Raw genomic sequence first — 11,151 nt, 5'->3', positions numbered from 1 at the left:
TACTAGTGGGGTGCCGCAAAGATCAGTGCTTGGGCCTCAGCTATTTACAATCTATATTAATGACTTGGATGAAGGGACCGAATGCGCCAGGGAGGAAGTCAGCATTTTCAGTACAAATGGGGAACCAGCTATCTGTTAAAAGACAGCAGCATTCAACCGCACTTCAAACCACCAGCACCAACTCTTAAACAGCCTCAGGTTACTGCGCAGCCGCACGACCCCGGCCCCCCCCCCCAGGTCACCGCACGTGCGCCTGACGCACAGGACATCCCGCCCACCAGCGCGAGAGCCAACGCTGATTGGTCTGTTGCGGCCCCGCCTCCCGCTCTGAGTGGCCAGTGACCTTGTCAATCAGTAACCAAGCGGCGGGGCGGCCTGCGGGTAAGGTGCTGCCCTTTACTGGACTGCAAATGGTCGTTTGATATTGGGGGCGCTTAACCTCAGCGGCGGTTAGTTTGCGGGAGCGGCGTGGTCCTGACGCTGAAGTTTCTAACGGTTTGTTGCGGGTTTTAGTGAGGAACAGGCCGAGCCGCTTCCCGTCCCCGAGGGAGAGGTTGCCGGATGTTTGCCACTGGCAGCATGGACAAGTCCAGCCTCGCCCGGCCCTCATCCACTGCCCGGGGGGTGTGGGGTGCACAGTGACTGGACCCCGGCCTATACCTAATCTCCAGCAGCCCGCCTGATATTTGCTATCTCGGATCATTCAGGGTCAATTCACTAACTCGATGCTCCCAGTGGGGAACCAAGCTGAAAGTAAGTTGAAGAGTTGGGGCTCCAGTGTTCAGCCCTATCTCTGACCTGTGCCCCCTTTGATTGTGGTATGCTGCTGGAAGCATGGGATTAGTGAATTTACCTTCTGGATTTATTGGTTATTATTACTGTGAAGTGTGGCTAGAGAATTGAAAACACAGGGTTTCACTGTAATCAGTGATTTTATTGCAGCAAATTTGAAAAGTTTGCATTACAACACAGCAGTGTTCACTGTTCATGCAATGGCTTCTCTTCCCACCCGAACTGTTATCTCTGGAGTCCCCGATGTTTCAGGAGGTGTTCACCCCGCAGATAAGGAGTGTACAGGCAGAGAGGGAATGGGTGACCACTAGACAGAAGAGGACCAAGCAGGTAATGCAGGAGTCCCCTGAGTGCATCTCGCTCTCCAACCATTATTCGGTTCTGAGTACTGGTGGGGGGGCGATGGTTCCTCTGGAGAATATAGCCAGAGCCAAGTCTGTGGCACCATGGGTGGCTGAGTTGTACAGGAGGAGAGGAAGTAGAGTGGGAAAGCAATAGGGTTAGGGGAGCAGACGTGACTCCAGGATGGTATGTTGCCTCCCTGGTGCCAGGGTCAAGGATATCACCGAGCGGCTGCAGAACAATCTGAGGCGGGAGGGTGAACAGCCAGAGGTAGTGGTCCATATCAGTATCAATGACAGGTAGAAAGTGGGATGAGGTCCTGCAGGCAGATTTTGAGGAACTAGGAAAGTGATTAAAAGCAGGACCTGAAAGGTAATAATCCCCAGATTATTCCTGGTGCCACGCGTGAGTGAGTATATAGAAATAGGAGGATAGCGCAGATGAATGCGTGGCTGGAAAGATGAAGCAGGAGGGAGGGCTTTAGATTCCTGGGGCATTGTGACCAGTTCTGGGGGATCTGTACAGGCCAGATGGGTTGCACCTCAACAGGGCTAGAACCAATATCCTCGTGGGGAGGTTTGCTGGTGCTGTTGGGGAGGGTTTAAACTAATTTGGCAGGGGGATGGGCACCAGGATGTAACATTAGAAAGGGGAAATAAAGTGCTCAAAGGATTGAGAGAGGCAGAGAGCACTAAAGTAAGAAATAGGTGGGATCAAACTAAGAGAATACAGGATGGTCTTAGATGGATTTACAGTGTATGTATGTGAATGCATGAAGTGTAGTAAACAAGGTAAGAGAGCTGCAGGCACAAATAGCCACATGGGAATATGATGTGGCAATAACTGAAACCTGGCTCAAAAAAGTGCAGGATTGGGTATTAAATATTCCTGGTTATAAAGTGTTCAGGGAAGATAGGAGGTGGTGTGGCAGTATTGGTCAAGGAGAATGTTACAGTGCTGGAGACGGAGGATGTCCTGGAGTGGTCAAGGACAGATTCTATATGGCTAGAGTTAAGAAATAATAGAGGTGCCATTACACTACTGGGTGTATTCTATAGACCACCAAATAGTGGGAATGAAATGGAGGAGCAAATTTGCAGAGAAATTACAGAGAGGTGCAAGAACTATAGAGTAGTAATAATGGGGGACTTCAACTATCCTAATATAGACTGGGATCGTATTAGCCTTGAGGGTAGAGAAGGGGAAGAATTTCTGAAGTGTGTTCAGGAGAACTTTCTTGATCAGTATGTTTCGGCTCGACGAGGGAGGAGGCATTGCTGGCTCTGGTTTTGGGGAATGAGGTAGGTCAGTTGGTGAACATTTAGGGAACAGTGATCATAGTATCATAAGGTTTAGATTAGCTATGGGAAAGGACAGGGAGCAATATAGAGTAAAAATGTTTAACTGGGGCAAGGCCAATTTCAGTGGGATGAGAACTGATCTGGCCTGGGTAAACTGGAATCAAAGATTGGCAGGCAAAACTAATGGAACAATGGACTGCCTTTAAAGAGGAAATAGTTCAGGTACATTCTCACTAGGGGGAAAAGACAGGGCAACTAAAGTCAGGGCTCCCTGGATGATGAAAAAGATAGAGAATATGATGAAGCAGAAAAAGAGCGCGTTTGACAGATTGCAAATACATCTGAGAATCAGACTATATATAGAAAAGTCAAAGGGGAAGTGAAAAAGAAAATAAGAGGGGAAAAGAGAGGGTATGAGAATAGAATGGCAGCCAACATAAAAGATAATCCAAAAGTCTTCTATAGGCATATAAATAGTAAAAGGGTAGTAAGAGGAGGGGTGGGGCCAATTAGGGACCAAAAAGGAGACCTATGCATTGAGGCAGAGGGTATGGCTGAGGTATTAAATGTGTACTTTGCATCTGTCTTCACCAAGGAAGAGGATGCTGCCATAGACATAGTGAAGGAGGATACTTGATAGGATAAAAATTGATAAAGAGGAGGTATTAGAAAGGCTGGCTGTACTTAAAGTAGATAAATCAAAGGGAACGGTAGAATAGAGGTTATGTTACTGGACTCGTAATCCAGAGGCCTGGACGAATGATCCGGAGATCTGAGTTCAAATCCCACCACAGCAGCTGTGGAATTTAAATTCAGTTAATTAAATACATTGGAATAAAAAGCTAGTATCAGTAATGGTGACCATGAAACTATCGGATTGTCGTAAAAACCCATCTGGTTCACTAATGTCCTTTTAAGGAAGGAAATCTGCTGTCCTTACCCACTCTGGCCTGGCTTATACCTGACTCCAGACCCACAGCAATGTGGTTGACTCTTAACCGCCCTCTGAAATGGCCACTCAGTTGTAAAAAAAAAAGCGCTACGAAAAACAATAAGAATGAAACCGGATGGACCACCCAGCATCGACCTCGGCACCAGCTACGGACACGACAACGGCACAGCCAGCCCAGTCGACCCTGCAAAGTTCTCCTCACCAACATCTGGGGACTTGTACCAAAATTGGGAGAGCTGTCCCACAGACTAGTCAAGCAACAGCCTGACACAGTCATACTCACAGAATCATACCTTTCAACCAATATCCCAAACTCCTCCATCAGCATCCCTGGGTATGTCGTGTCCCACCGGCAGGACAGACCCACCAGGGGTGGCGGCACAGTGGTATACAGTTGGGAAGGAGTGGGCCAGGGAGTCCTCAACATTGACTCCGGACCCCATGAAGTCTCATGGCTTCAGGTCAAGCATAGGCAAGGAAACCTCCTGCTAGATTACCACCTACCGCCCTCCCTCAGCTGATGAATCAGTACTCCTCCATGTTGAACACCACTTGGAAGAAGCACTGAGAGTAGCAAGGGCACAGAATGTAGTCTGGGTGGGGGACTTCAATGTTCATCACCAAGAGTGGCTCGGTAGCACCACTACTGACCGAGCTCGCCAAGTCCTGAAGGACCTAGCTGCCAGTCTGGGCCTGCGACACATGGTGAGAGAACCAACACGAGGGGAAAAACCTACTTGACCTCGTTCTCACCAACCTACCTGTCGCAGATGCATCTGTCCATGACAGCATTGGTAGCAGTGACCACCGCACAGTCATTGTGGAGACGAAGTCCCGTCTTCACACTGAGGACACCCTCCATCGTGTTGTGTGGCACTACCACCATGCTAAGTGGGATAGATTCAGAACAGATCTAGCAGCTCAACACTGTGCATCCATGAGATGCTGTGGGCCATCAGCAGCAGCAGAATTGTATTCCACCGCAATCTGTAACCTCATAGCCAGCATATCCCTCACTACTATTACCATCAAGCCAGGGGACCAACCCTGGTTCATTAAGGAGTGTAGAAGAGCATGCCAGGAGCAGCACCAGGCGCACCTAAAAATGCGGTGCCAACCTGGGGAAGCTGCAACACAGGACTACATGCATGCTAAAAAGCAGAAGCAGCATGCTATCGACAGAGTTACGTGATCCCACAATCAACGGATCAGATCAAAGCTCTGCAGTCCTGCCACATCCAGTCGTGAATGGTGGTGGACCATTAAACAACTAATGGGAGGAGGAAGTTCCATGAATATCCCCATCCTCAATGATGGTGGAGCCCAGCACGTGAGTGCAAAAGACAAAGCTGAAGCGTTTGCAACCATCTTCAGCCAGAAGTGCCGAGTGGATGATCCATATTGGCCTCCACCTGAGGTCCCCACCACCACAGAAGCCAGTCTTCAGCCAATTCGATTCACTTCATGTGATATCAAGAAACGGCTGAGTGCACTGGATTCAGCAAAGGCTATGGGCCCCGACAACATCCTGGCTGTCGTGCTGAAGACTTGTGCTCCAGAACTAGCCAAGCTTCTCCAGTACAGCTGTAACACTGGCATCTACCCGACAATGTGGAAAACTGCCCAGGTATGTCCTGTCCACAAAAAGCAGGACTAATCCAATCTGGCCAATTACCGCCCCATCAGTCTACTCTCAATCATCAGCAAAGTGATCAAGCAGCACTTACTCACCAATAACCTGCTTATTGATGCCCAGTTTGTGTTCCGCCAGGACCACTCGGCTCCAGACCGCATTACAGCTTTGGTCGAAACATGGACAAAGGAGCTGAATTCCAGAGGTGAGGTGAGAGTGACTGCCCTTGACATCAAGGCAGCATTTGACCGAGTGTAGCATCAAGGAGCCCTAGTAAAACTGAAGTCACAGCCCAAGGACATCGCTGCAGGAATTCCTCAGGGCAGTGTCCTAGTCCCAACCATCCTCAGCTGCTTCATCAATGACCTTCCCTCTATCATGAGGTCAGAAGTGGGGATGTTCGCTGATGATTGCAGTGTTCAGTGCCATTTGCAACTCTCAGATAATGAAGCAGTCCATGCTCGCATGCAGCAAGTCCTGGACGACATTCAGGCTTGGGCTGATAAGTGGCAGTTAACATTCGCGCCACACAAGGGCCAGGCAATGACTATCTCCAAAAAGTGAGCGTCTAACCACCTCCCCTGACATTCAATGGCATTACCATCGCCGAATCCCCCACCATCAATACCCTGGGGGGGGGGGGGGGGTCACCATTGACCAGAAACTTAACTGGACCAGCCACATAAATACTGTGGCAACAAGAGCAGGTCAGACGCTGAGTATTCTGGGGCGAGTGTCTCACCTCCTGACTCCCCAAAGCCTTTCCACCATCTACAAGGCACAAGTCAGGAGTGTGATGGAATACTCGCCACTTGCCTGGATGAGTGCAGCTCCAACAACACTCAAGGAGCTCGATACTATCCATGACAAAGCAGCCCGCTTGACTGGCACCCCATCCACCACCTTAAACATTCACTCCCTCCACCACTGGTGTACCGTGGCTGCAGTGTGTACCATCTACAAGATGCATTGCAGCAACTTGCCAAGGCTTTTATGGTAGTCCCTCCCAAACTCGTGACCTCTACCACCTAGAAGGACAAGGGCAGCAGGCGCATGGGAACACCACCACCTCCAAGTTTCCCTCCAAGTCACACACCATTCTGACTTGCCGTTCCAGCATTTTGACCCTGCGAAGATGAAGGAACTCCCTCCCTAACAGCACTGCGGGAGTACCTTCATACCTTCACCACATGGACTGCAGCGGTTCAAGAAGGCAGCTCACATCCACCTTCTCAAGGGCAACTAGGGATGGGCAATAATTGCTAGCCTTGCCAGCGACGCCCACATCCCGTGAACTAATTTTTAAAAATCACCAGGAGCAGATGGGATGCATCCTAGGATGCTAAGGGAATTGAGGGAGGAAATCACGGAGGTACTGGCCATAATAATCCAATACGCCTTAGATACGGGGGCCCGTGCCAGAGGACTGGAGAATTGCAAATGTGACACTGTTCAAAAAAGGGTGTAAAGATAAACCCAGCAACTACAGGCCAGTCAGTTTGACCTCGGTAGTGGGGAAGCTTTTAGAACCTGTAATCAAGGACAAAAGTAACAGTCACTTGGATAGGTGTGGATTAATTGAGGAAAGCCAGCACGGATTTGTTAAAAGCAAATCGTTGTTTAACTAACTTGATCGAGTTCTTTGATGAGGTAATAGAGAGGGTTGATGAGGGTAATGTGGTTGCCGTGGTGTACATTGACTTCCATAAGGCATTCGACAAAAGTGCCACATAATAGGCTTGCCAGCAAAGTTGAAGTCCATGGAATAAAAGGGACAGTGGCAGCATGGATATGAAATTGGCTAAGTGATCGGAAACTGAGAGTAGTGGTGAACGGTTGTTTTTCGGACTGGAGGAAGGTATACAGTGGTGTTCCCCAGGGGTCGGTTCTTGGACCACTGTTTTTCTTGATATATATTAATGACTTGGACGTGGGTGTATAGGGCACAATTTCAAAATTTGCAGATGACACAAAACTTGGAAGTATAGTGAACAGTGAGGAGGAGAGTGATAGACTTCAGGAAGTCATAGACAGGCTTGTGGAATGGGCGGACACGTGACAGATGAAATTTAATGCAGAAAAGTGTGAAGTGATACATTTTGGTAGAAAGAATGAGGAGAGGACATATAAACTAAATGGTACAATCCTGAAGTGGGTGTAAGAACAGAGAGACCTGGGGTATGTGTGCACAATTCATTGAAGGTGGCAGGGCAGGTTGAGAAAGCAGTTAAAAAGGCTTTTGGGATCCTGGGCTTAATAAATAGAGGTATAGAGTACAAAAGTGTGGAAATTATGGTGAACCTGTATAAAACACTGGTTTGGCCCCAACTGGAGTACTGTGTCCAATTCTGGGCACCACACTTTAGGAAGGATGCGAAGGCCTTAGAGAGGGTGCAGAAAAGATTACGAGAATGATTCCAGGAATGAGGGACTTTAGTTACGTTGATAGACTGGAGAAGCTGGGGCTGTTTTCAGAGCAGAGAAGATTGAGAGGAGATTTGATAGAGGTGTTCAAAATTATGAGTAGTCAGGCCAGGGTAGATAGAGGGAAACTGTTCCCATTGGCAGAAGTGTTGAGAACCAGAGGACACAGATTTAAGGTGACTGGCAAAAGAATGAAAGGTGACGTAAGAAAAAACTTTTTTATGCAGTGAGTGGTTAAGATCTGGAATGCACTGCCTGAAAGGGTGGTGGAGACAGACTCAATCACGGCTTTCAAAAGGGAGTTGGATAAGTATCCAAAGGAAAGAAATTTGCAGGGCTACGGGGACAGGGCGGGGAAGTGGGACTAGTTGAAGTGCTCTTGCAGAGAGCCGGCATGGGCTCGAATGGCCGCCTTCTGTGCTGTAACCATTCTATGATTCTATTCTATCCTTGGCCCTTCTTATTTCTCATCTACATGTAGCCTCTTGGCAATGGCATCCAAAGACACGATGTCAGGTACCACAGATATGCTGACGATACCCATCTTTACCTCACCATCACCTCTGTTGACTTCTCCACTGCCTCTGTATTGTCAGACTGCTTGTCCAACATCCAGTCCTGGAGGAACCGAAATTTCCTCCAATTAAACATTAGGAAGACCAAAGCCTTTGTCTTCGGTCCCACTACTAACTACGTTCCTTAGTCAATTATTTCATCCTCTTCCCTGGCCACTGTCTCAGGCTGAACCAGATTGTTCGCAACCTTGGCATCTTATTTGACTGAGCTGAGCTTCCTAACCATACTTTTTCCACCACAAAGACCGCCTACTTTCACCTCTGTAACATCACTATTTACAATCTACATTAATAACTTGGATGAAGGGACCGAGTATAATGTAGCCAAGTTTGCGGATGATACAAAGATGGGTGGGAAAGCAATTTGTGCAGAGGACTCAAAGAATCTGCAAAGGGATATAGACAGGCTAAGTGAGCGGGCAAACATTTGGCAGATGGAGTATAATGTGGGAAAGTGCGAGGTTATCCACTTTGGCAGGAAAAATAAAAAAGCAAATTATTATTTAAATGGAGATTACAAAATGCTGCAGTTCAGAGGGACCTGGGGGTCCTTGTGCATGAAACACAAAAAGTTAGCATGCAGGTACAGCAAGTAATCAAAAAGGCAACCTTTATTTCAAGGGGGTTGGAGTATAAAAGCAGGGAAGTCCTGCTACAACTTTACAGGGTATTGGTGAGACCACACCTAGAGTACTGCGTACAGTTTTGGTCTCCTTATTTAAGGAAGGATATACTTGCATTGGAGGCAGTTCAGAGACGATTTACTAGGTTAATTCCAGAGATGAGGGGGTTGACTTATGAGGAAAGGTTGAGCAGGTTGGGCCTATACTCATTGGAATTTAGAAGAATGAGAGGTGATCTTACTGAAACATATATACTGAGGGGGCTCGACAAGGTAGACGCAGAGAGGATGTTTCCCCTCGTGGGGAAATCTAGAACTCGGGGGCACAGTTTTAGAATAAAGGGTCGCCCTTTTACAACTGAGATGAGGAGGAATTTCTTCTCTCAGAGGGTTGTAAATCTGTGGAATTCTCTGCCCCAGAGAGCTGTGGAGGCTGGGTCATTGAATACATTTAAGGTGGAGATAGACAGATTTTTGCAAGATAAGGGAGTGAAGGGTTATGGGGAGCGGGTGGGGAAGTGGCTTTGAGCCCAAGATCAGCCAATCTGCTGTTGAAACCCTCATGCATGCTTTTGTTAGCTCCAGATTCGACTATTCCAGTGCTCTCTTGGCAGGCCTCCCATCTTCCACCCTCCATAAACTTCGGGTCAACCAAAGCTTTGTTGGCCGTATCCCAACTCGCACCAGGTCCCATTCACCCATCATCCATATGCTTGCTGATCTACATTGGCTCTCAGTGCCCACCAACGCCTCGATTTTAAAAATCTTATCTTCATGTTAAAATCACTTAATGGCCTTATCCTTCCCTATCTCAGTAACCTCCTCCAGCCCTTCAACCCTCTGAGAACTCTGCGTTGCTCCAACTTTACCCTCTTGTGCATCCACCACTTCCTTCGTCCCACCATTGGCGACGTGCCTTCAGCTGTCCAGGCCCTAAGCTCTGGAACTCCCTCCCTAAACCTCTTCACCTCTCTCTCCTTTAAGACACTCCTTAAAATCTACCTCTTTGATTAAGCTGCCTATCCTAACAGTGTTTCTTCTCAACTTCAGAAGATCATCTGTGATCATCAGTGATATAAATATTTTCACTTCCCACAGGAGTCATTCTTCTGGTCTCCATGACTTAGTAAGTATTTACACTGCAGCATGTACACTTTAGAGTAGTAGTTGTAGTTAGGGTTTCAGACAGGCAGAACTCTTTACATTGCGTGGCCCTTGTCTGGCTGAACACTAACTATCCTGTTTAAGAGTGAAATCTGCTAATGGATACATGTGTGTGTAGAGCTCTTGTCTAGCAGTAACAAACATAAATGTTTAGCGAATGAGGAGGGAAGGAAGTGATTCCTACAGTCTGAGCATTTACATTGAGCTAAAGTGGATTTAAAAAGTGCGGAGGAGGTCCAAGTTTGATATTCCATTGATTGCCATACATGTGGTGTCAAACCCAAGCAGTATGAGACTTTTGCCTGCAGGGAGTCCCACACCACTTCGGGCCTTGATTCTGCGTTACATTGCAAGTTTAATGTTGGTGTGAAACTGAAATCGCTTTCCACAGAGGACAACCTTGCGGTGTAAATGCATCCTTAGATCGACAGTTTGTCCTAAATGTGGCCAGCGTTATGGTGTGGGCCCACACCCATTTGGAAATATATGGCGAGACCACTCAAACATCTCTACAGTGCAGTCTACAATTGACAGAGAGCAGCCTTTCTTTCTGATAATCTGTATTTAAGGATCTGGAATGTTGACAGCTCCTTAAGATTGCACAGAAATCAGGGTTTCAAAGTAACTTTTGGTGCTAGAATGTCACAAGCACGGCTTTGCATTTTTGTTTTGCCATTTTTTTGGATATGCTTAGCTTCTGTTTGTTCCCTGTAGCAGTGATTGGTAGTCCATTGGATCAACTGATGTCCCCCAATCTGTGTTGCCTTGCACCATAGTGATTTTCTTTTAACTTTTTTTTTCCTGACCAATGATTTGTGTGAACTATTGGCTACACCATTTATTTGCAGCCTTAATTTGGTTAATTTGTAAAGGAATAATTGTTTGTGTGGGAACAGCGTAGTAGTTACCTGCGTGTTGGTGTGATTTCAGATGCTAAGTGTGGTGAGCTAACAGCTGTGACTGGTGTTTATTGGCTAATCTGATGTTTTGAAGTGTGCTGCCAAAACTCATATGCAGATTTTATTTTTAAAGTTTTCTAGTCCTGAGAGAGAGCTGTCCCACAGATTGGTTAAGCAACAGCGTGACATTGTTGCACTCAGAGAATCATATCTATCAACCAGCATCTCAGGGTCTGTCTTGAACCACTAGTGGAAGACCACCAGAGAGCTGGCTGGGGGCTCAGTGATATGGGAGTATATGGGAGTCCTCAACATTGATTTTGGACAAGTCTGATATCTTCTGGTCAAACACGGCTAAGGAAACCTGATGATTACCACTTGGCCATTCCCAACTGATGAAATAATACTCCTTCACATTGAACACCACTTGGAGGAATCACTGAGGGA

General features: G+C 47.2%; 1 protein-coding gene across 3 annotated transcripts in view; it reads left to right on the top strand.

Annotated features, from left to right (window-relative positions):
* Nucleotides 1-288: 288 nt before the first annotated feature.
* Nucleotides 289-11,151, top strand: part of tfb1m (transcription factor B1, mitochondrial) — a 59,110-nt gene continuing 48,247 nt past the window's right edge. Inside the window, exons 1-2 of one of the 3 annotated variants that reach the window (XM_085981491.1) lie at nucleotides 362-381; nucleotides 9,740-9,767. The gene's annotated coding sequence lies outside the window, so the exon portion shown is untranslated. Of the gene's footprint in view, nucleotides 382-9,691; nucleotides 9,768-11,151 lie in introns of all 3 variants that reach the window. The other 2 variants (XM_085981490.1, XM_085981492.1) reach the window with 2 other exon arrangements.

The sequence above is a fragment of the Somniosus microcephalus genome, chromosome 3, assembly GCF_052327205.1.
Source record: "Somniosus microcephalus isolate GS21.2 chromosome 3, FLI_Smic_1.0, whole genome shotgun sequence".
NCBI lineage: Eukaryota > Metazoa > Chordata > Chondrichthyes > Squaliformes > Somniosidae > Somniosus > Somniosus microcephalus.
Note: the sequence above shows the minus strand (reverse complement) of the source record. Positions and strands in the feature narration are given on the sequence as shown.